The sequence below is a fragment of the Mustela lutreola genome, chromosome 3, assembly GCF_030435805.1.
Source record: "Mustela lutreola isolate mMusLut2 chromosome 3, mMusLut2.pri, whole genome shotgun sequence".
Lineage (NCBI taxonomy): Eukaryota > Metazoa > Chordata > Mammalia > Carnivora > Mustelidae > Mustela > Mustela lutreola.
This window is the reverse complement of record NC_081292.1, coordinates 69,555,686-69,582,315: the sequence shown is the minus strand read 5'-3', so window position 1 is coordinate 69,582,315 and position 26,630 is coordinate 69,555,686. Positions and strand designations below refer to the sequence as shown.

The window sequence follows — 26,630 nt, the reverse complement described above, 5'->3', positions numbered from 1 at the left end:
ATGTTGTTCTGTAAAATATTACTGAATGACCCTAGAATAACTATTATTTATTAAGTCCTATGTGAATGCCAGTGAACTCTTTAAGCCCCTTACATGTATCAATATATATTTACAACAACCCCAAGAGGTATATACAATAATTTTCTTTTCTATTTTGTTAGTAAGGAAACTGAGAGCTGGAGAGTATACGTAACTTGTCCAAGGTCATATCTCTAGTAAATGGTGGAATTGGGATTTGAACTCAGGCATCTAGTTAGCTACCAAACAGTAGACATGATGCACAAGCTTTGTTTCTATTTTGTTCTTGGCTTTGCTCCATCTTTCTCTTGAACATGGCCTAAAATCATTTTGTGCATCAGTGTTTCGCTTCTCCATTTCTTTGTCTATCTAGGAGCTCCTTTTTCTTTTCTTTTTTACACGTCATTTCCTTTGTAAATATTTGTGACATCATAATTATTTGTTTGTGATATATCTCTCCTTCCCACTAGGTTGGGAATAACACAAGAAACTTGTATGGATTTAATTCTAAAATACTTATTGAATGCATGTATAATCAGACTAGGTGATATTTCTACATGTCCCATCCCACTGAAAATAAAAGCTGTACTTATATTTAAAGTTGCCATAGTTGCAGCAAATTGTAAAAAAATCCTATCTATTTATTCTTTCAGTATCCAAAGACAAGATCTGATTTAATGTGCAAGCATATATCTACATCCTTCTAACCCTTGCTAGAGATGGGAAAATGATTTGCCTGGTACAGGTGGAAAAGAAGCAGTAACAACATTGTAAATACGCCTAGTGCCATAGCCCGGTGGTCTAATGTGCTCTGGAATGCTCTAGGATGACCATGTAACACCCCCACTTACTCCTGCTTCCAAGTCTCGAGGATTGGGACTTGTGGACAGAGACAGAGTTCTAAAAATAACAAATATGTTATCTTTTGTTGTTGTTGCTGTTTCTCTAGGATCAGTCTTTAGCTGTATCAGAGAAATATTGATAACTCATGGTTACAGATAATGTGTGGCAATCACAAATATGTCAAAATTACTATCACTTGGAGAATCTCAAAGCCCACATTTTTTGAAAAAAAATTTTTAAGATTTTATTTATTCATTTAGCAGAGAGAGAGAGAGAGAGAGGTTTGAGAGAGTGCACACAAGTAGGGGGAGTGGCAGAGGGAGAAGGAGAAGCACGTTCTCCAGAGCAGGAAGTCGGATGCAGGGCGGGATCCCAGGACCCTGGGATCTTGACCAGAGCTGAAGACAGGCACACCTCATTGACTGAGCCACGCAGGCACCCCCGTATTTTTTGAAAATCTTATGTGTACAGTAAGGTACCATTGCTACCCATCAGATTGGTGAAATTTGTAATGTCTTACAGTAAAAATGTTGTCAAGGATGTTAAGAAAAGAGAACTGCTAATCCATCGTTGAAGGCCTAGAAATTGTTAGAACCACTACAGAGAACATTTTGCCTATTTCTAATAATGGTTTTATTATGGCCTGTGACCAGTTTCAGGCTTAAGCTCTACTCCCTCACACGTGCATGAAGAAATATATTGTAAGAATGTTCATATAGCTTTTTGTGTGAGAAAAGTTGGCAATTACCCAAATGTCCATCAACAGGAGCACAGATAAATGCACTGTGAAGTATTTATGCAATACTGAAAATGAACTATAGCTACACATATCAACGGCATGAATCTCAAAAACATAGTATTGGGTGGAAAGTAAGTTGCAGAAGAGTATATACAATATTTATATGAAAGTGAAAACACTGTGGAACCATATTATATTGTTTATGAATACTTAGTAAAATTATGAAGAAATCCATGGGAATGACAGAAAGTAATTCTAGAGAGTGGTCATATTTAGTGAAGGAAGGAAAGGAGATGTAATTTAGAAAGGGACAAACACTATGTTTTTTATTTAAGCCTCATGGCAGGTATATTGGCATTCATTGTGTTGGCTTTTTGTGTCTTTTTTGGATAGCTTAAATAAATATTGCTCAAGGTACAAGGCACTTAAAAAGGTAGAGTTCTCAACATTAAAGATATCAACCAGAGATATTAAGTTTCTTAAATCAACAACAAATGGCATAGTGTATCATAAGGAGGAAGAAAAGAAACCTCAGTAAAGGACTATGGAATAAATATTTCAACAAATAATGCATCCAACTAGAAGCTGAGATTTATATTTGGGTCCAGAAAATGCCCTTGACAATATTGTGTGAAGATTGTAGCCCATATGCACTCAATTGTTGAGACAGCCATTTCTTTGACTCTAGACATTCTTATACAATGGCAACTTAAAATTTGGGAGGAGCTCACAAAAAGAAGCATGAAACCTAATTGTCTAGAGAAGCATAAAAGCACTCCTCTTGCTTGAAAATTAGCTGTAGCTAATTTTAGTCTTCTCAATGCCAGTATGTATTGTGGCAAGAAAATTAGCTCAGAGTTTTATTTTGCTTTTTGTTTATATTCTCTTTTCAAAATAAGCCTTTGGTCCCAGGCTAACTGGAGAAGTGTTTTTCTAATTTGGGTGCAAGGAGAATGCTTAGTTCTTGGTCCATCTAAATACAACTGAGCATTGAGTAAGAGTTTACACTCTATTAGAAACCTAAGGCAGGTTATAGCATTCATTTAGAGTTAAATACTTGTCATCTTCCTGATGAGCTGTAATTAGAGAAATTCTATGAAGGACTTGAGGTGAGCTTTCAAATATCTTTATTACTTAATATCTTAATGTCTTTTTAAGCAGGAAGTCCACAAAGAACACCTACGTTAGAATAGATTATCCTCATATTACATTGCCTTTGGCTCTCCATCCTCTAGATTAGGAACTAGAGTTAGCACGCTACTACATACTTTCTCTTAGTAAGGGCTTACTTCTTTTGGGAAAGCATTTTAATCAAAATAGAATTTTGTGAAATATTGATAGTCCCTAGGCTTGGAATATTCTTGAGGTCCTATGAGAAATATTTTCCAAATTTAACAAGTATAGGATTTGAATGAGTCCAGCAACCAGACCAATAAATCCTGATTTCTCAACAGAGATGTGGAACTCCAGCTTCTCATAATTCTCCAGGCTACATTAGCCCTTCAATATTCAACCTAATCATTTAATAATGTCTCACGTCTCTCCTATTTCACATTTCATCAGTTTAATCGAGGTTCTTCCACAGCCTCTGCAGTCTCTTCTCCTTCGCTTTCCACCACCTAGGGAGGAGTGCTAGAGACATGTCTGGGTCCGGCCAATCAATAAAGATGTTCTGGAAAAAAAAAAGTTATTGGGAGTTACAAGTGGAGGTTTTATAATCTGAAACATACAGTAGCTTGATCAATTAAAATTAAATTACTATGTTGCTTGTTTATAATCACAAAATAACTGACAGCCTCTGAAAAAAATAAAGGTATTCCTGAATATATACCACTTGAAATCAAATTATAAATCTTTAGCAACTTTGGAATGTTGTAAGTCAATATATTGTAGAATAAAATGTCCAAAACCTGATTTCTAGAGATCCTGCTAATCAAGGCTTTAACATTTATAAAAACCCATAGGGTATCCGGAAAGGTGAGAGTCAGAGCTGTACGTTTTTAATCTCGGTTCTCAAAGCATAATAAATTTGGCATAGGATGTGCTGTTAATTGTGAAATGCATTGTATACCCAAAATAGTTCATATGCACAACTTAAACAATATGTAAACTATGGTACTGTGTATTTATTATCTAGGTTAAGTAATAAAACGCCACCCTACCTTAAACCTTCTGCACATCCCTCTTTCTAACCATTCTCTTCCCTTTTCCTCAAAGGTAGCCATGATCCTGACTTCTGCATTGCTCATTCTTCTGATTGATTTTAGTAATTCTACCACTCACACATGTATCCCTAATCAATAAACTGTTTAGTTTTCTTAAGATTTTATTTATTTATTTATTTATTCACTTATGTGGGGCATGGACATAAGGAGGAACAGAGGGGAAGAGAGAAAGAATCTCATGCAGGCTCTGTGGTCTTGATCCATTACTCCGAGATCATGACCTGAGCCTAAGCCAAGAGTCAAATGCTCAACCAACTAGCCACCCAGATGCCCCTAAACTGCTGAGTTTTGAAAAAGTGAGTAATTACGTAAATCTAGCTATGTAAGGAGAAGGTAGTATTTCCAGTGTTAGAAAGAAGCTTTCAGAAAAAGAGAAACTGTCCTGAGTCTGTGAGTCTGGTTTTAGTTTTTGGCTGTTTATAAGAACCTCTTCTAAGGAAGTTAGTGAGCAAGGTCACAACAGAGTTCTGGGAAATAAAGGGCTCCCCATAGTGGGGACACATGGCCGGGCTGAAGTACAGACCAAATCTGGGTATCAGGCAAGACTCTGGTCAGAGAAAACAAGCGACTCTGTTTCTTAATGTTTCTAAGCTCACCAGAGCCTAGCTTTGAGGAGAAGTTCAAAACACCCCCCCCCCTTTTTTTAGTGTTTTTTTTTTTCTTTTTTAAGATTTTATTTATCCATTTGTCAGGGAGACAGAGTGAGCACAAGCAGGGAGCGCTACAGGCAGAGGGAGAGGGAGAAGCAGGAAGCCTGGCATGGGTCTTCATCTCAGGACCCCGGGATCATGACCTGAGCCAACGGCAGATCCCCAACTGACTGAACCACCCAGCTGTCCCTAAAGCACCTTTTTTTGTAAGGGTCCACAAGTAGGGCAAGAAGGGAAGAGCAGAAACTTCATGAGGATGTGGTCCAAGGGAGCTACATAAGAATCTTGGCCAAGCTCGCTAGGCATTCAGTCCTCATACTAGAAGAGAGTGCTTTGTAACCAAGTGTCTTTCACACACACCCTGTCTGGCCCTCCCCATCTGGTGCACACATCGAGTTCTGGGTTATCTCTGCTCCATCTTCCCAGTGATTGTCTTTGTACCAAGTCCTAAGTTGGATATCCTGTTTTCTGTGTCCTTTATACCCCTTTTCTTGGTTTCACTCTTACTTAGTGGGGCATATCCTCCAATTGTTTTTTGGGAGATGATTGATGGGAGTTTTTAATCAGATCTTGCATGGTTGAAAATGTCTATGGTTTGCCCTCATGCTGATTGTATCGCTGAGTATAGGTTGGAATTAAGGCTCCAACAAAATTCTGTAGGCACTGCTCCACTGTTTTCTTGCTCCCAATGTTGTTGAGAAGTTCAGGGTCATTTCTATCTCATATTGTTTATGTTTGATAAGATTCAGGGTTTTTTCTCTCGAAAAACTTTCTATCCTCTAGCATTCTGAAATTTCATGATGATGATCCTCTCTGTAGGTCAATTTTATTCATATTTCATGGTGTTGAGGACCTGGCACACCCTTCCTAAATGTCAACTCATGTTTAGGATGTCTTTGTAAATTATTGATGATTTCCCTCCCTATTAATTTTCTCTTTCTGAGATTTCCTACCATTGGGGTATAACAAATCCCAGAAGTTCTTTAAATTATCTAATTTTTTGCCTCTCCTATTTTCTGTTTCATTATTTCTCGCCCAACTTTCTGGGAGATTTCAACTTTATTTTTCCATGTTGACTCTTTAATTTCAAAGGTTGTTTTGTTTTTGTTTTTGTTTTTCTGATGTATTTATTTATTTATTTGGGAGAGAGAGGGAGAAACAGATTCCTCACTGAGCAGAGAGCTTGAGGTGGGACTCAATCCCAGGACCCTAAGATCACGACCTGAGCTAAAGGCAGACGCTTAACCGACTGAGCCACCCAGGTACCCTTTTTGTTGTTTTTTGCTTTTCCTTTAAATGCCTCTCCTCCACCTTTACATAGCATCTTGTTCTTGTGTCATGGATGCAATAATTAATATTTTGATGTTGTGGGTTATAAATATTAGAGATTTTAAAAATCAACTTTATTGATGTATAATTTACATACACTAAATGTGCCCATTTTAAGTACACTGTTAAATGAATGTATACACCAGTGTAGCCGCCACCATAACCAAACTATAGAACACTTCCATCATCTTCCAAAAGTTCTGTTGTTCTTTTATTTCAGTCAATTTCTTGCCCATCCCCCAGCCTCAGGCAACCATTTATCTGTTTTCTCTTACTATAGAGTAGATTTATATTTCTCTAGTAATAGCATTTCACTTTTTTGCCCTAAAATAATTTATTTCTTCTGACTTGCTCCTATTTTGTTTTGTTTCTCTTCAGTGAGTCTGCTTTGTTCTCTTTCACATAAGGGCTTTTCTGAAATGCCTGGTCATCCGCAGTGCTCTGCTCCCTATTAAGGGTGAGGGGTTAAGAAAGTGGACTGTCTGAGCACGTGGAGCGTGCTGCCTTTGAGGTTTGGTACCGTGTGATCAGTGTGGGCTGCTTTTGGAAAGTCTCTTGATTTTTGAGCTCTAAGTCTCTTCCTTAGGCTGGCGACCAGAGAAGAGAGTTTCTCAATCTCTTGCATAGATAAAAGGTTGCTAGTGTCCTGGCACCTGAGGGGAGCAGAAGGGTTGGGTTTGTGCTGGGTTGCATTTATATGCAATATACCAAGAATTGGGGGGGGGGGGGTATTATGTTTTTAAAGATTTTATTTATTTATTTGAGGCTGGATCCCAGGACCCTAGGATCATGACCTGAGCCAAAGGCAGACGATTAACCAACTGAACCACTCAGGTGACCCCATAATTTCTTTATTTTTGGTAGAGCCCGCAGCCCTGACATCTTTGGTGCAGAGACCTTCCCGACCTACCCTTCTCTGCTCCACAGAATCAGTGTGCAAACCCGTGCTGAGATGCAGGACAAGCAGTTTCTCAGTGGCTAGAGGGGATGAGCTTTCAGGAACCTATTTATCTTTTTCTCCATCTTGTTATGTGAACCTCTCCTTTCTTCATCTCTAGATCCCTGGAACTGACACATTCATGGGTTTTTGTGAATTCTACGGTACAAATTAGGATGGTCCCCGGTTTTCTCTACTGTCACATTAAGATTCAGCTTTCTGGGCTCTGCTGAGTCAGTTAGCACTTTTCTTTCCATTTTTCTGATCCGTTGTTATGGTGCTGTCTCTTGCTTTTCTCATTCTCATGGCTTTACGCCATTAAAAAAAAATCTTTTCAATATATTACTACAGGTGTTTAGAAAGAATAAAAGTAGCTGTGTGTGCTGTCTGTTGTCTTCATCCAAAAAGTTCCTACTATAAGATATTTATACTTTATTGTACGGGTAGAAGAACCAATATACAGACTAATAAAATACACAAACTCTTACCAAATAAAGGATTTACTGTCTTTCAGTTATTAAAAGTAATTAAGCTGATAGACAATTTTCATAAATCAGTATATTACCTCAATGCTACTTTCCTAATATAGAGTCATTCACTAGGCATAATTTTGGGGGAATCCTACATTCATTATGCTGTTATACCACTATAAAAATGAAAAGGAGAATTTTAAAACAACATATTAAGATATGAATTAGGTAAGAACCCACAGTTAGGATTCTGAAAAAATGAATTAAGTTCTCTGATGCTATTACTTTTAAGGAAATCATGACTCTATTTAGAATTTAAATGCCTTTCTACAGCAATGATTCCAGCCTGAGAACATTAGTTCCACTGAAATAAAACAAGAGTGAGGATATTTGAAAAGGAAGTAGGATTAGGATGTTTGGGGTTCTGCTTCCATGCCAGATGACTGGTATGCTTATAGGGAAGCATGCTGACTCATGACAAAGACTCTGGAAACAATGTAAGAGCGAACGCCATGTCTTAACTCACACATGTCTTCCTGCACCTGATAGGAATGTACTGCCCGAGAAAGGCAGGCTGAGAAAGCTCCTTGGGGAAAACAACAACAACAAGGTTACTTTGAGTGCAGCTGGGGTGTTGGGGCTAGGACTGCCAGATAAAAAGCAGGATGCCCTTTTTCAGATAAAGAAGAAATAACCTCTTAGTGAATTATGTCCCAGGAATATTGGGGGCATACTTAAACTATACACCTTATTCTTTGTTTATCTGCAACATATCTTTAACTGGGCATCCTGTATTTTTAGGGGTTAAATTGGGCAACTGAGATCATAGCCCTCAATGTAGAATTGGAATCTCTCATGAACTTTAGGTCAAAGAAATAAAAAATTGAAGAGGTCTGTAAAAGGCAGGTTAGAACTCAAGGAAGACCACACAGTGATTAGGGAGCACTCTCTCAGGAGGGAAAAAGAGAAGAATACATCGCATAAGGCATATGCAGAGAGCTCTGTGCTATTCATTTTACAGTGGGGTGGGAGAGTGGAGTGGAGGAAACTCTTCAAGTCCCTTTAATCAGGATGGAAAGGGTTAGAGGAGTGAAGGTTCTTGGAAGAGCAAGATGTGACTCTTACCTTTACCATTAACAATGGCCTCATTGTGCTCTAAACCAGTGAGACGAGGAGGTCTGAGATCAAATTTTAGTGTAACAAGCCCAGAAAACTGTTTATACTCAGACATTCTAAATTTAAAGAAGGGAGCGGAAGGGATTTGCCAAAAGGGCACTAGATTAGAGTTAAATTATTATATTACATATATATATATATATATATTTTTAAAAGATTGTATTTATTTATTTGAGAGAGAGACAGTGAGAGAGAGCAATGAGAGGGGAGAAAGTCAGAGGGAGAGGCAGACTCCCCATGGAGCAGGGACCCTGATGTGGGACTCAATCCCAGGAATCTGGGATCATGACCTGAGCTGAAGGCAGTCGCTTAACCAACTGAGCCAGCCAGGCACCCAAATTATTATTTTTTAAATAACACCTTTTTTGGATGGGATCAGACCATCGTTAAGCATCTTTATTTTTTCCCCAACACTGTACCCCTGCAGCTATTATGTCTGTAAGAATTTAATGTGAATTTTCAGAATAGCTTATTTATGCGTCCATGTTTCAAAGATCTTTACTGTTTCTTTTTAGGAGCACACATCATGAGAACTTAGTGCTCCTTGGGTATTCTCTCCAATATACTTCTTCATTCTCATTTAGGGAAGACAGAATTTTTAAAACCAGAGAGCTAGAGGAGTCCCCAGATTGTCTGACCATTTCCCCTTCACCAGGCAGGTCTCCATTCATACCATCCTTAAAAACTGGTTGTCTGTCTGGCTTTTAAAGACTTTTAGGGAAGGAAATCATAGAATGTCCCTCTGTGAGGGTAATAGAGATTCTTTTCCATTTCCTTGTTATTTTCAGACATCTTTTGACACAGGATTGAAGCTTTGATTTCAATTTATTCAAAAACAGTGATTCTTTTCAAAAAGAAGCAATTCCAAGCAAAAACATGGTTTCTTCCATGCCTGGGTGGTCTAGGCAGCCAGCTGTCCAAGCTCTGCCTTGTAGCCCATGACCTAAGTACAGTAATGCCCTCAGTTCTCCTCATGCTTCCATGCCAGGCTCTGCATAGCTGCCTTTTCCTTACTGGACATTTTGAAAGGAATATCAGGATCAGGGATGGAGAGAGGGAAAATAATGGAGTAATGATTCTATCTGTTGGCTGTCAGTGTTTTCAGTAGTAACTTGTTAAGTTAAAACATGTCTACATATAAAATTAAATATATATCCGCATTTTAAAAATATCACAGAGCAGTGCCTGGGTGTCTCAGTCAGTTAAGTGTCTGCCTTCAGCCCAGGTCATGGTCGCAGGGCCCTGGGATCAAGTCCCGCATACGGCTCCCTGCTCAGCTGGGAGTCTGCTTCTTTCTCTCACCCCCGTCTGTCCCCGTGCTCTCTCTCTCCCTCATAAATAAATACATTATTTTTTAAAATTTTAAAAAATAAAAATATAGGGGCACCTGGGTGGCTCGGTAAGTTAAAGCCTCTGCCTTCGGCTCAGGTCATGATCCCAGGGTCCTGGGATGGAGACCCGTATTGGCTCTTTGCTCAGCAGGAGGCCTGCTTCCTCCTCTCTCTGCAGGCCTCTCTGCCTACTTGTGATCTCTGTCTGTCAAATAAATAAATAAAAATCTTTAAAAAAATAAAAATATAGTAGATTAAATACTTCTCAATGCTTTTGATATCTTGTCATTGAACATTTTAATTATAAAAACGATTATGGCTTTTTCATGCTTTATTTTGAACTAAACAGCTATAGCTTTGGGATAGTTACCCATTATATTATAAGATACAATGTTGTATAATAATTGATACTGTTTCAATTTATAAAACTTCTAGGGATTCTTTTTTTCTTGAAAGAATAAACCTGACAGAGTGTAAAACATGTGTGGGTCTCAGCGATGGACGGGGCTTTTGCCTTTTAAGTTCCAGCCCTGCTCTTGGTGTAACAGCCAGAATTCTATGCAGTTGCTCTCTCTCCATCCTTTCTATGCAAAAAGAAATCCCCAGTGATATAAATTGCCTCCAGATATCCTTTACAGCTTAGTATTCATTATGCCTCTTAGTCTTTATCATAAGTAAGAACTACAGAGAACTGTTTCCTCTTGACCATTACCCTTATTTTATTATTCTGGGTCACTCAGCAGGTGACCAGACAAGTCATAAGATGACAAGTGCCAAAGGAAACTTCAACCAAGCCAGTGATTCCCAACTGGGGGCAATTTTACCACATGTCTCCCACCCCCAGGACACATAATAGTAATGCGTTAAAACATTTTTGGTTGTCGTGATTGAAGGAAGAGGTACTACTACTGTTTGAGACCTGTGTTTCCCCAAACACTACTACAGTCCATATGTGGTTATTTAAATTTAAATTAATTCAACCAAAATTTTAAAATTTAGTTTCTTAGTCACACTAGCCATTTTTAAATTATTTCACAGCTACATGTGACTAGTGACAACTGTATTAGATAGTGAAATATAAAATATTTCCATCTTCACAGGAAGTTCTGTTAGATAGCACTGAGTCTAGAACCTTATATTCAGGTGTCTTTAGTTCCTGAATCATTCCCTTTTACATGACACATTCTTCATTTTCCCATTCTAGTTCACATGAGACTGATTGACTCCTGGTGGCTAAATTAGTCTACAGATTGCAGAGTTCTAAGTCGATAGACAATATTCTCAAAACCTAATCTTTACTGGATTTTCCTCCTTGCCTATGAAGATTCCATCAAAGGGAAATTTATTGCTGTAGTGACTTCCATTCTGTTAAGCATCATACATATCTATACCACATAAGAAATGCTGGGGTATGGTTGCATTCCCATGGAAGAACATTCCATAATGGGGGCGTCTGGGTAGCTCAGTGGGTTAAGCCTCTGCCTTCAGCTCAGGTCATGATCCCAGGGTCCTGGGATTGAGCCCTGCATCGGGCTCTCTGCTCAGCAGGAAGCCTGCTTCCCTTCTTCTCTCTCTGCCTGCCTCTCGGCCTACTTGTGATCTCTCTCTGTCAAATAAATAAATAAATAAATTTTTTTTAAAAAAAAGAACATTCCATAATGTGTCTGTACATTTTAGACAAAATGTCCACTATGAATGCCTTCTATTACCAGGGTGGAATGGTTTGTCTAAACCTCCCTGGCTTTGAATGGAAAATTCATATGTTCCAAGCTGGATGCTACCGCAAAACTCTCCACATTGTTCAACACCCCTTTTCCTTCTGATGCTTCTTATTTCCTCTTAATGAGAAGGCATATCTCAAATCCGTTCTCTTCTTTTCCCCCTTAGTTCCCTATCTCACACTAGCATCATCTACCCTGGACTGTTAATGGAGCTTCCTCGATGGGCTCTGCATACATTGTAAGCTGGTCTCCACACTGGGTGAACTTTTATCATGGACCTCCTCGTCTCCCTGTCTCCCTACTTATCACTCTTGTCCTTTAACCTAGCTCTAAGCACTGAATGCACAGGCTGCCTCCTCCTCAGTGTTCTTGGACCATATGCTCTAAGTGAACCAGCCCCCATGGCTTTCTTTCACTCCATAGCTATAACCTCTTTGCAATGCTGCTTTCTCTGCCAAGGATGCTCTGGCTCCTTCTGCCTTTCAGCAGTTAATACCAATTCACCAGTCAGTGCCTGGTCAACCCAGAAGTCCCTTCTTTATGCAGCCTTTCCCCATATTGCATCTAATCCTTCTGCCAGAAGCTTTGAGAACACGAAGTGCTTTTTCCTCATACCAATGATCACATTGGGGCTTTATATTTATATAAGAGATTACTGTGATTGATGTCTGCTTCTCTCCCTACATTTTAAAATAATGAGAGGCAAGCACTTTTTCTGTTTAGAATGACCATGGGATCATAGCAGTATTTGTTGTATTTGTATTTGTTGTATTTGTATTTGTTGTATTTGTTGACTAATTGATTGAATAAATGAATGAATGAATGAATGAATTCCAAGCCAGTTTCCTCAGGGAGCTAGAACAAAGGCTTGTTTGAGCATTGGAACAAAATTTCAATGTAAAACTCAAGGGAAGCCAATTAAAAGAACCATGTACACCCTAGAAACAATGGTGATTTGCATGTCAGGCCTAGGTAACAAGTCTCACTGAGTCAACAGGCAACACTCTGAACTAACAATGCGTAGTGTGATGGTTACAGTGCAGGATCTGAGGACTGTCTGGGCACCAATCCTGGCTCCTTAGTTTCCACTCCCTTGAATTCCCTTTACTATTCCCAGTCATTTGACTACCTTCTACTCTTCTTTTAAGAGCCTGTTAAGTATGCCTTCCGCAGAGAGACCTTTTAAAATCCCTAGGATAGATTAGCCAAGGCAGCCTTGATTTCTCCTAACACACCCTTTGTGTAAACTACTACAAAAACGTTATTTTTAAAGTAGTTTTAGGCTTATAGCAAAACTGAGAGGAAGACATAGAGATTTTCCATGTATTCCCTCCCCCTACATATGCATAGCTTCCCCCATTATCAGCATCACTCATCAGCAGGGTACTGTTTTCACCAAGGAAATACCTACATCGACACAGCATAATCAACCAAATCCACAGTTTCCATTAGGGTTCAGTCTTGGCATTGTACATTCTGTGGCTTTGGACAAAAGTAGAATGACATGCATCTATTATTATATAAAGAGTACTTTCATACCCTACAAACCCTCTGTGCTCTGCCTATTCATTCTCCCACCCCTGGCAACCACTGATGTTTTCATTGTCTCCATAGTTTTGCCTTTTTCAGATTGTCATATAGTTGGAATCCTCCAGTATGAAGTCTTTTCAGACTGGCTTCTTTCACTTAATAATATGCATTTTAAGTTTTCTCCACGTCTTTTCATGGCTTTGTAGCTTATTTCTTTTCTGTGCTAAATACTACAATATCTAAATGTACCAGAGTTTATTTACCCATTCACCTGCTGAAGAACATCTTGGTTGTCTCCAAATTCGGCATTTATGAATAAAGCTTCTATAAATGTTTTTGTGAAGGTTTTTGTGTAGACGTAAGTATTCAGCTCCTTTGGGTAAATACAGAGGAGTGTGATTATTGGATCCTAGGGCAAAAGCATTTTTGTTTATAACAAACTGTCAAATTGTCTTCCAAAGTGTACCATTTTGCATTAACACCAACAATAAATGAGAGTTCCTGTTGCTCCACATCCTTGCCCACATTTTGTGTTCGCAGTGTTATGAAGTTTGGTCATTCTAATACATGTGTAGTGGTATCTCATTGTTTTAATTAACATTTCCCTGATGATATATGATATGGAGCATCTTTTCACATGTTTACTTGTCATCTGTATATCTTCTTTGGTGAGATGCCTGTCACGGACTTTGGCTGATTTTTTAATCAGGTTGTTTGCTTTCTTATTGTGAGTTTTAATCGTTCCTTATATATTTTGGATAACAGGTGCTTTGTTTTTTTCAGATGTGTCTTTTGCAAACACATTCTTCCAGTCTGTGGCTTGTCTTCTCACTCTCTTGACATTGTCTTTCTCAGAGCAGATTTTTTTTTTTTTCAGAACAGAAATTTTTAATTTTAATGAAGTCCAAATATTAACTGTATTTCTTTCATGGAGTTATTTCTTTAAAAAGCACCACTATACTCAAGATCATCTAGGTTTTTTCCTATAGTATCTTTTAAGAGTTTTATACTTTTGCATTTTACATTCAATCTATGATCCATTTTGAGTTGATTTTTGAGATGGGTTCAAGGCCCATGTATAGTTTCAGGGCTTTGTATATGGATGTTCAGTTGTTCCAGCATCACTGGTTAATTGTATTACCTTTTTTCCTTGTCAAAGTTCAGCTGACTACAAGAGTATATTTCTAGCCTCTCTATTCCATTCCATTTAAATTACCTTTTATGATATGGTTTTCTCATTAGACCCTCAGCCTTGGGAGGATGGAGGTAGTTCTCTTATTCAATGCTCTGTCTTCATCACTCAGCATGACACGTCGAAATAGTAGGTATGGTAAATGTGCTGAATTTTTGACCAGTGTAGCAGTTTTTGTGTTCTACTACAGAATGTAAATCCTATGAAATGCAAGACAACGGAAAAAATATTAGTTTGAAGGAGACATGGCGGGTCTCATGGAAGAGGTAGATCTTGGAGAAATACCTTTGAAATAAGGTTGCCTTGGTGAAGAGAAGGGAGGAGGTATCCAGGTCGAGGGAAGAGCTCAAGCAAAGGCAAAAAGCAAGTAGGAAAGATTAAGTATGGTATTTTAAGGATATCAGACTAACTGAAAGTGCTCAGAAAGGAGACTAGTGGGAAATAATAGTGAACCATATTCTCAGGGTATGAATAGTGCATGGGTGATTAATCTCACATGTGGACACAGTTCCCTAAGAAAGAAATCTTAGATGACAATTACAGGAACTCTTGGGGAAATGGGAACTCACTTATAAATATGTAAAAACTTGGCCTTATATAGATTTCTAGAAGTAATTAATTCTAGCCCAAGGCTCTTAGATGAATCAGATTCTTTTTGTCCACAGTGAGCAAAGATTGTATGGAAATAGAAGGGTCACAGTGTATGCACACAGTGTTATCATTTAGATGTGCACGTCAACCCAGCCTGCCAATTTCAGTTCCTCTTCCATAATCAACCAGAGAACTGTAGAGGAAGTAAAATTCAAATAATCTCCAGGACTGAGGAATCAATCCAGGAGGAAGGGGGAAGACTGAGCTCCCCGACAAATTCAACACCTAAGAACACCTTTAGGCTTGAATTATTTTGGCAACTTGTGTCTCCTACGTATTCAATTATTATAGTCTTTTATAGCTGGAGAGTTAGCTAATCATTTTTAAGCCACCCCAAAGCAATAGAGAATACCTAAGTGCAATGAATATTAGAATCGGGCAATGTTTAGTTTTAAAATATATGCCTATAATTGCAACAAATTCAGAGAGCAAAATCATCTTTCAACCTATTGGTTTTTCTCAAAAAATAAAAACATCAAAGTGATGATAATGACAATCCTTGCCAGGGGTTGGCAGTGCAGATTGTAACAAAGAGATTTTTCAATTCACCAGCTTAGCTACTGGTGCCATCTAGTGACCAATCCAACTGATAGACAAAGATGGGTTGAGAAAATATACTCAGAATGACACAATCTCTTCTTTGATTATCTTTAATTAATGACACTACAAAAAAAGAAGACTGGATATTCATGGTATTTATACTGTAATTTAAGTTATCAAGGACAAGAGGCAGAAAAAAATACCCAATGTGTTCTCATGACAAATATATTTAAAGGAAAATTTTCACAGTGAGATTGAATAGTGATTTCTAAAACAAGTAAGCAGAGTTTTGGACCTATCCTTCTTATACTAAAGATTAAACACAGAAATAAGGACAAATTGTCAAAAGTTCTCACTGTTCTGGGAATATCACATAAAATGAAGTATTATTCTATTTTTAAATCAAGAGTGGAGGGGGATAGAAACCCAAGCCTTATCTGACACATGAAATATTTCATCGTCATCACCATCACCATCATCGGGAACCAGAATGATTAAAGTTCCAAATTTGAAACCCCATGACTTTCTCCTTTGCAGACATTTCCGCCCTAGGCTTCTGAATGAAAACTTGTTTGTATTTACATAGAGATTTCTCTGAAGAAGTTTCTCTCACCCTACCTTGCTACTTTGTATTAGTGTTAATCCCACATCAGCACAGTCTTGCAGGTTGGCACCAAGTGCTACCAAGAACAAGGGCTGAATGCACAAGGTTACTATTTAAACATAACTGGAGTTTCTGTGAAGACAGATGTAATAATCTTCGGTGGCCCTGGGAAACCCTGAGGCTTCATTAGAGGGTCCACCTTCCACCAAAGGCCCATATTTTAAGATGTTGTCTGATCTCCTGTTGTCTGATTCCATACTGAAGGGAAAACAAGGTTCTTGACCATGTATGTTTTTCAATTGCTTTTGTTACTGCTGCTGTTATTAAGAAGGGAAGTCAGGGCAAGTAATAACATAGTCCAACAGACAACTTGGTGAAGTTTTGATGAGCTTCTCTAACATGAATAAGACTGGGCTCCTGAAAAGTCTTTAGCTAAAAAAAAAAAAAAAGTTTGGTTCCTCTGTTTCTGTTTCTGTGGCTGAGCTTATCCTGAGTCATTGTCACCTTCCTGTCCCATTCATCTGATGAGCAATGACTTTTCCATAGCTAATTGAGCAATGGTTGGAGTCATCCATGGAAAGTAAGGCACCTCCACCACACTATACTCCCTTCTCATGCTATTTTTATAAAGGTGATTCATAGTTAAAATTATCTGCATATTTGTTTGCTTGTTTAGTGATTCGTTTCCTAAATATTTATCAATTATTGTACATAAACCATTATACTCAGGATGATGATATCATAGTCCTTATTCTCAAGGAACTCCCTCTGAAAGAAAACAAGAATAGCATTTGCCAATAGAAGGCTAAGTAGTAGAAATATAAATAAGGATTGTAGAACTCAGAGGCAAAAATCCTAGCAAGCTGAGAAGTCAGGAAAGGAGTGGGGACATTTTAAAACATTGCCATTAACTGACACACTGAAAAAGGGATTAAAGATTACAGTGGAGACAAATGCGAGGTAAGGGCATTCCATTGTGAGATTGTCAAGATGGTGCAGTAAGTGGCCAGTTTAGCTGGATCATGAGTAAGTACTGGGTCCCAACGGGATGCTAGGCTCTAAAAGGAAGACTTTGTCAGCCAATGGAACTGATGAAAACTGTGAATATCAAAGGGAGTTCATGGGCACCTGGGTGGCCCAGTGGGTTAAAGCCTCTGCCTTCGGCTCAGGTCATGTTCCCAGAGTCCTAGGATCGAGCCCCACATCGGGCTCTCTGCTCAGCGGGGAGCCTGCTTCCTCCTCTCTCTCTGCCTACTTGTGATCTCTGTCTGTCAAATAAAAAAATAAAATCTTAAAAAAAATAAAAAGAAAGAAAGGGAGTTCATTAGAGCAGTGATTTAGGAAAGTTAACAGATTAGCCACATATATGCATGTGGTGAATAGGATAGAGAACAAGAGAAGGAGCCTAGAACTAGGTCACCAGTATGGTGGCTATCCTCTTAAGACCGAATTAAGGGGCGCCTGAGTGGCTCAGTGGGTTAAGACTCTGCCTTCTGCTTAGGTCATGATCTCAGGGTCTTGGGATCGAGCCCTGCATCAGGCTTTCTGCTCAGTGGGGAGCCTGCTTCCCCCTCTCTCTCTGCCTGCTGCTCTGCCTGCTTGTGATCTCTGTTTGTCAAATAAATAAACAAAAATCTAAAAAAAAAAAATAAATAAAAGACCAAATTTGGGATGGAAAAGAGACCAACCTATTGCAGAGGTAGAAATGGCAGAATTTAGCAACCACATGGATTTGGGGATAAAAGAAAAAAAGAAGATGGGGAAAGCGTTACAGTCAGTGTACTTTTTAAGACGAGGTGACTGGAATAATGTAAAATCAGCACGTAAGATGAAAGGCAGGGGAGAGAACTGTCCTGCAAGAGAAAACTTGTCCTGCAAAACATAGGAAACAAACCCAGCCTGCATTATCAAAATTACACCAAAAGGACACAAAATTGTATTTAGAGTCAGAGCACCTGTAATCTGGAAGAGAGCTCAGAATAATGAGGTTCTGTCCTCATGAAGGCAGAACCCATGCATGATACAGCATCCCTAATAGGGACAAGGAGATATTGATTACTTACATACATTCATGGATGAGGAGCTCAGTACATCACCAGGCCAACCATTTTATTTTTGGATATTCTCTTTATTACATAGTTTTGGGTAGAATAGCTATCTATTATATATTGTAAAATATTCTATTTATTATAAAATATATTATATATATTATAAAGTATTAACTAGATTAACTAAATACTATCTCTCTGTCATTTCTTGTTTGTTCACTCCAGTCCTCTTTAGAGAATATCAGAACCTTTTCCTTTACAAGATACATTCTCTATCATTTCATGATAGTTATGTGCCCCTTTCTCCCTCAGAGTAACAATTATTAGTTCCTTTATTTATTCTTCATGCAAAATTATTTACACATACCCTGTACCTTGATGACCTCTTCCCGGAATTTTTCCAAAATTTTCATATCCTTCAGAAATAGCAAATCTACAACTGAGAAAATATACTAATATACTAAGTGAAAAAAGACAGTCACAAAAGTCACAGAAGTCCATGCATGATATGATTTCCTTCTTATAAAAGTCCAGAATAGGGAAACCAATAGAGAGACGTAAAGTAGACTAGTGCTTGCTTGGGGTTGAGACTGGGAATGGGGCCAGGGTGATAGCTAAAGGCCATGGGGCTTCTTTTTAAGGTGATGTACATGCTTTGAAATGGATTATGGTGATGGTTGCACAACTCCGTGAATATACTGAAAGACATTGAACTTCTACACTTTCAACGGGTAAATTGCATAGCGTATTAATTGTAACTCAATAAAATTGTTCTGTCTTAGTGTTTTCTTAGGGCAGAGTCATGTAAGTGCTGTAAAGAATTTCAATCACCACCATAAAACTCTGGAGTTCATCGAGGTTAGTCAGGATTTCAACCTGAAGATCAAGAAAAACTTTATGGAACAGTGATGATACAGCCACGACTTGAAATCTGAGTGGGTGTTTCTTGCTCCACTGACTCTCCTTCCACTCATTGGTTATGCAACCACCAGGGTACACTTTTGAAAACTAAAATCTGATCATGCTAGAGAGGGGTATAGGGGGGTCTTCTGAGGCACTGTTAATGTTCTATTTCTTTCTGTGGGCAGAAAGTACATGAGGTTTTTTGTTTGTTTGTTTCTTTTTCCTGCATCTAAAGATTACATGCATTCATTGAAATGGATGATACATTGCAAACTGAAGAAATCTCACTATATTATTATCCTGCCCCAAATCACTCAATCTGCATCATAACCATAGCAGACATTCGCCTGCTTGTTACAACATGGCTTTGTCTGCCAATATAGCCTCGGCTACTCGCACAGTATCTAAACATAGCAGGCCTCTAGAAACAGGTTGTCTTGGAGCTTGGAACTATGACCTGGGTGCAGGCAGTTTCTTTGGGAGGTGATCCCAGGAAGCAAGAGTGAGGGAGGGGCAAGCCAGGAGGAAAAGCTAAGAGAAGGATGCATTACTAAGGTTGGCCTGTAGAAAGTGAGGTTTTACCTCCACCAACACCTATGAGAAGCATATAGAAGACCTCCCTGAGTTGCCCACCTGCAGGACAGGATGCTGGAGAACACCGGCTCCTATACCCCATGGCCGCTATTTTAAGAACAGGCCAAACAGATCCTTAAGGAATCAGAAAAGGCCTGGAGTCAGAAATGTATATACATCACCCAGAAATGTAGTTGGGAAAGGAAGGTGTATTTTAATAGCCTTTTTGGATAATTTAAATATTATTTAAAACTGTACCAAAACTCATTGAAAAGCTACAACGTGGAATCAGAAATCACTTTAACATCACGCTTTGGTCATTTAGAGAGTTTGTTTCATTGAGTCATGCAAATTTTGCAAGTGCTCACAGATTTTATTATACAATATCAAAAAGTCATATTTGTTGATATCATTACCTAGCTCATCAAAAACATCTTTAAGTATTAGAAAGTTTTTACACCCACGGTGCAGATTCAAATTTTCAAATGAAAATTCAAATTTTATCACTGGTAACAAAGACTGTGAGCTGTTTTCCGTCCAGTGATATAGTCACTTTGTTCTTTAAGAAATTATCTGCCAAATGTCCAAGTCTGAATACCCATAGTTTGTCAGTTATTCTTTTAGGTAAAAACGGTGTTTCATGTACTCAAAAAAATCTAGATTTAATAAAAACTAATATTTTTTCTGCTCCTTTAATAATATTGTTAACTGAAACTGACATTTTCTTTCTTTTTTTTTTAACTGTCAGTGTATCGAGTTGAAGAACCCAATGGCAAATAAAAAAATTGCTAGATGCCACTATCTCGATTCACACAGTTTTGCCCACGATTGCTTTTGCACAATTAGTGCAAATGTCAAGCCAATAAAAAGGGTCCCATAATATCTTGACATTGTAATGACAGTTGCTTTTGCCTCAGGGAACCCCAGAGTCTCAGGGACCCCCAGAGATGTACAAACCATGATTTGGGAAGTGCTGAAGTAGAGTTCTAGTGTGCCGTAAATTATTTGCAACCTTGAAAAGGATTTCAAGAGCTTATTAAATAAGACACATCGAAACAGGATCAAAAGCATGTGCTAACACTACCTAATTACTTAGCTCAAGCTAGCCATGCCTCTTCATCAATCCTGGCCTCTTTTGCTGTACCCCAGATCTGTCAGAAGTGCTGCTCATTATTTAACATATACAGTATTCAACCAGAGGTGTCCAAAACAACACCTGGAAACAATCAGGAAGGAGAACCAGAAGTTCTTTCACCATTCTGAAACACACAGTTTCATCGTCAGTGGGTTCCAGAATCATCAGTTTGCAGTTAGGTTTCTCTGGAATAGCTTATCTGCTTTCAGATGTCCAAAGGGAAACTAAAGAAAGGGGCCATTTGCCATACACAGACTTGAGTTCTATTCCATTCCTATGGACCAGATTAAAATGCAGACAGAAGGAATGAAAATGACTCTAGAGCAAGGCAAGGTCAAAGACAAAGACCAGAGATGAACTTTTTCCTTGTAACACTTCCCTTGGCGTGTTCCATGTTTTAAAGAAGAAAGGTCATGCCTTTCAGCAAGGACAACAAGAGAGGAACATACGTGATAGAAATTCAAATGAAAACTACCCCAGGATTTTTTAGCTGACCAGTGCCTAGGCTGATTTTCAAGGCCTAGCTGGTCATGTGCTTGGGAAAGCCATCTGCTGTGTGCCCTGATTTTCCTTCTGACTCATCTCTTACTGGACCATGACTGAACTGAATGCTTCATCACTAAGACAAGTGCTAACAATATTCAGATCTTATATTTGCATAGCACTCCATAGTGTATAAATACTCTCCTAGCATTTGTTAATCATCTAAACTGGACGAGGCATATGTATATGTGGGAGTTCACTTAGTGATAGTAATATTTAAATTGACTGAGCATTTACTAGATTAGACTTTGTGCTATGCACTATATATATATATATATATATATATATATATATATATTTTATAAATAATCTTATTTAAATATTCCCAACTACCTTACAGGTAGAGCTGTTGGTCAGTATTTCCACTTAGTGATGAGAAATCTGGCTTCAGGGAATTGAAGTAAGTTGCTCGCCATCATGCAATTAAGAAAAGATCCATCTGGTTGACGCTGAGGCTCTTAACCGCTAGACCATTCTAGAAGAACGTGTGCAAAAAGAGCGGATTACATTGTTTGAAGGGCATAAAACTGTGGGGGGAAAGGAAACATTTGTTAAGTTACAAGCAAAGGCATTTTTGTCTTCACTGCCAGTGCTATTTTCAGTGGTTATCGTTCTAATAACTAGAAGGAGGAAAGCAAGCCTTCTCTTACGAGGTTCTGTGCCAAGTTAGCCAAGAGCGATGGAAACTGGGCTCCCCGTTCATCGGTACCACACCAGTGCTGCTGCTGAGACGTACGTGGAGGTCAAGCCAATTTTAGGTTTTGGGGTGTGGAGACTTGTCAACGTGAAGCATTCTCTCTGGGTTTGTCATCCACTTCTTGCTGGCTCTGAATGAGTGGAGACAGGATTCCTTGCTTCTCCGGGATGGCCCTGGAGCTAAGATGGTGGCAGCCATTACAGGTCTTCCCCCTGCAGGGGATCAGCTTCCCTGATGCATGCATGGTCAGGCCTCTCAGGCCCCCAAGAGAACTACATCACTGGGTCGAGCACCAATGTTGGAAGGCCCAGTTGGCTCAGTTACTCATAGGCCTGTGCTAATGAGCATGGCCTCAGATTTCAATTCCTTTACAAAGCAATTGGCTTCACTTAGAGAAAAGTCTGGGCTGTTGATTCTAAGCTCCATAATCAGACGCTTTCCTGTGGGATGGTATGCGGGCATTCTTTCCCGGGCTGGGAGATGCTCAGAGAAGCACTGAGAACTGAAGAGAAAGGGATCTCTGTGAAGGGAAACAATGTGCCCTAAAAACTGGCTCATTCTAGAAATGACTTGAAGTCCCCATGTCCTTATTCAGGCATTTGTAATAGCTTACTCAATATTTGTTTAATAAGTGGATACATTTACTATTTTCTCCTACAGATCCGTATGGCCATGATTTCTGTTCTGATAAGAATGGGGGAAAGCCTGGAAATGAAAGTTACCACTTTCTTCCTAGACCCTCAGACAGGATGGCGAGTAAAACAGGATCTGTTTTAATAGAATCAGCAAAGGATCAAGTAACTCTCCAAGGCTTCTGACTCAGCCTTCTCATATTGCCCCTTGGGGATTTCTGGTCTTTGTTTTGTTTTGCTATCAGTAGATAATTAAATTCTTCTTTAAAATTTCACCGTGTTTTACATGTAGTAAGGAAAACTAAAGAAAGGGGAGTGTGGATGTGCTCCATTTGAGCATTTAAATTTAGCTTCAGTCACCCCTGGGGGCTAGTTCTGGCGTGGATAGTATGAATCAGAATGACTCCCAAGGACAAAAGGAAAGTCAGGGGACAGAGGGGAATGCCCCTTTCCTCCTCTTTTCTGTCTGGGTGTTCTGTGTTCTCTTTTAAGAAGGAAGGACCATGCAAACCTATGTGACCAAGAAGTGCTTGATAGCAATTCAAATGAAAGGTCAGGTAGGGTTTTGGCTAATAAATTCAATTAAGCTCACAGTGTTACGTTGGTGGATCCTAACATTTCCAGGCTGCCTGCAAAGAAACCTAATGTCCACATTACAGATGACAGAAAAAAGTAGTCTCACTATGCTTTCTGCTGGGCGCCAGAAATGACTGAAACTCACCCAGGCTCTGCCTTTTATTAACATCATGTGCTTGGGCAAATTTCTCCATCTCTTTTGACTTTACTTGTGCTACCTTTAAAATGGGGCTTCCTAGTAATAGCTCAAAGGATGGTTGTGTTGAATAAATAACGAGTACAGGACAAAAATTCAGCCTGGCACACAGCCTATAAGGAAGAGTGATTAAACGGCAGCTCTGAGGACCACTGTTTTCTTGCAAATAATGGCATAGTTGCCTTGCATGCTCTGTCTCTTAATATGTAAGTTAAGACCCTTGAGGTGCAAAGAACAAAATAAAATCTGCTTACCATACACTACAATGGAGACTATTAACAATGTATGGGGCTTTAAAAAGTTAATGGGAAAACTGGAGGGTCAAATGAGACAAATGAGAAGTAACAGGTAAGTTTGTAGGTCCAAGCTGCAAGAGCCATTTTCGCAGGCACGTGCAGACACAGAACCACTCTCGGTCTCTCGTAGTCATTCTATTCAGGATCCACATTCTAGCTGGGCGCACATTCTCAGTGGGGAAAAGATGTCCCCCAAAGAAATCTTGCCCTATTACTTGAAGAAGGCTGACTAGCTAAAAAGTCAACAAATACTTCTAATGCCTCTAATGCGATACTTCTCTTTAAAAATGTAAATTAAGTACTTTAAGTTAGGATTGGCATTTACTCATAGGGGAACAGATGAAACCATACTCTGGAATCCCATTTGTGAAGGGTTTCAGGAGCCCAAGTGAAAAAAAAAAAAGCGCATCATGTAATTATTATTGTGTCCACTAGATGGCAGTCATAAGGGCCAGGCGTTATTTAAAAATCTGTCAATAGCAAAATTTCCTAAAATGCTAAGCACTTTAACATTTGTTTTCTAATTAGATTCACACAATAGTTCTCCGATCTTGAAATTAGGATCCCAAGAGTTTCTACCTGAGGAAACTAATTCTCAGAGAAATTCACCGGTTTGCCTCTGTCCAGATTTTAATAATTAATTTGGTCTACTTTCTGTGCCTTTTTAAAATCAACCTTACTAAATTCTTTGCACTTAAAGAGTTCCAAGAACTTAAAGAGTTCCAAGCATAAAAATTAGAAGGATCTTTAAAATCGTCTATCTAATCTGTTCATTCTCAAGGTGTGGAAACAGACTCCCAGAGATTTAGGTCATAGCCAAGTCTGGACTGAACCCTGAGTCCCACCTAGACCAGGGGTCCTTTTTTAACAAATGTATTTCTTTCTCATACACCATGTTGCCCACAAGTATACTCCCTAACCAAATCTCATTAAGAAGATAATACGTGTAGAATTAAACCAAAGTCTTTAAAGAAAGCTTCGTCTGTGGAACACAGGTATGCAGTTTGGCTAAAAGGTCCATTCTAAGGATGACCATAAACCCCATCGCCATTTTCAAAGACAAACACAACCAGAACCTACCTGTGTCAGAGGATCATATTGGGCACCGCACTTTACTTCTTCTGGCTCTAGGACAGCTGCTGCAATGAAATGTGTGTTTTGTGGCTTGCCTGCTAAATGTTATGCTCTCAAGTAGTGAATTAGGTAGTATATTGTATAAGATAGCCCAGATAAATAAAAGAAACATCTATGCTGCCAAAGAGAAGCTAAGACCTACAGCATCCACAGAAGATCTATGGTCACCCCAGGAGCAACTGGCAATATTGTCACCATTCATTATGGAAATGGCCTTGAGCTAATGGCCTTCAGAGGATATTGTTCACACAGACAAAGAGCTCTGTTCTTGCTGTTCTCTTTCCCCCTCCTGTGAGGGGGGAAAATGTGTTTCTCTGTGCAACACATTCAAACTCTGAGAATTACAATCCATTCACCTTGGTCAATTTTTTTTTAGTTGGATGTATAATGAAACTTTTCAACATTCCTACCTGTCATTCTTCCATATGTACTGGTTCTGCATTGAAAGCATTCCTTCTAAGTTTGTAATGCTGCACCATGAAACCTTTAACCAAATACAACGTTCAGCTAGTCATCTGGAAAACTTCCATTCTTACATAGTAAAAGGCTACATCATGTAGTGGAAAAGGCTCATTGGATAGACAACCTTGGTGTGAGAACCACCTTGGAGACTAATCAGTAGAAGGCCTTCCTTTGATTTTGCTGGTTTTTGCTGTCAGGTCCCCTAATTTTTCAATGTTCAATGAGATTCAATGGTCTCCCTAGCAAAACAGCATAAGAAATATCTGCCACACATGGTATCAAATAGGACTATTTATGGGCAAGTAACAGAAACCATCTTAGGCCAGATTAGGTAAAAATTAAGAGTCTATTCAGAAAACAAGGATGCTTTACAACCCAGAAAATAAGTAAAACCTCAGGAAGGGCTAAAACCAGAAACTGAAAATAAAAAATATTTCTTCATTCTCTACCTCTTGTCTCTGGATCCTTTTCATCTTCTTTACCTCGTGGCAGACCAACCTTATCTACGTCTCTGTTCAGACAGTGGGAGGCAGTGAGGACCGGGAGCGACAAGGTGACCAGCTATGTGGTGAAAGCATGTTATAAAGGTCTCTAAGAGTAGTTTTCAACCTAGATAAGATGAATCTATTCATAGTTGCCTTTCTTCTTTAAAGATTAAATAAGGTAATACATGTAAAGTGCTTAGTAGAGTCCTAACACCCTGCAAGCACTGAATATAGCTATTCTTAATACAAGTTCATGAGCTCTTGCCCTTAATTTAAATTCAAAAGTGCTCACAATCAAAAGGTTTTAGCAAAATTATTTGGTGTCAAAACATGACCTGAATCGAGCCACTGCAATCAAAGTCTTTATTCCACTTAGCATGACTGTGTATATCCTTTCCAACAGAAATAATAGTATAATTGGTTATGATGTGCTGCTAAGAACCCATGGAAGGTACTAGAAAAGATAAGGTATATGCACCTCATCTTTCTAAAATTTGAAAATTCCAAATTCTGAAACAGATCTGGTCCCTAAGGGTTTGGTTAAGGGATTAGGCGCTTGGTTTTCTAGTACTAAAAGTTTAATATAAGGCCCAACCCTTTAGCTGGTAATGTGTATTGAATGTTAGAGTCAATATTTGAACATCGCTGGCATAGCGAATTTCTTCACTGCATCTCAGTCTCAAAATAATTCTGTTCCCTCTTGGCAAGTGAAAGTCGTTTTATTTCTTTAACAACAGCGACAAAAACAATGCAGCTATAGCCACTGTATTAGTGGGCTCCAGCTGCCATAAGAAAACACCCATCATGGGAGTCCCATCCACATGACCTCATCTAATCCTAATTACCCCCTAGAGACCTCCTCTCCAAATACCATCACATTGGGGTTAGGGGTTCAATATATGAATTTAGGGAGGACACAAATATTCAGTCCCCAACAGCCAGTTATCCAAATGGCTCAGACAAAGCACCTATTTTTTCATTCACTCCTTCCTTC

At 38.9% G+C, this 26,630-nt stretch overlaps 1 long non-coding RNA gene across 1 annotated transcript; it reads right to left on the bottom strand.

Annotated features, from left to right (window-relative positions):
* Positions 1 to 1,533: 1,533 nt before the first annotated feature.
* On the bottom strand, positions 1,534 to 24,815 carry LOC131828053 (uncharacterized). Its single transcript, XR_009352206.1, has 3 exons — positions 24,636 to 24,815; positions 21,492 to 21,633; positions 1,534 to 3,272 (listed from the first exon to the last, which is right to left on the bottom strand). It is a non-coding gene; the product is annotated as an uncharacterized LOC131828053 (long non-coding RNA).
* Positions 24,816 to 26,630: the final 1,815 nt, after the last annotated feature.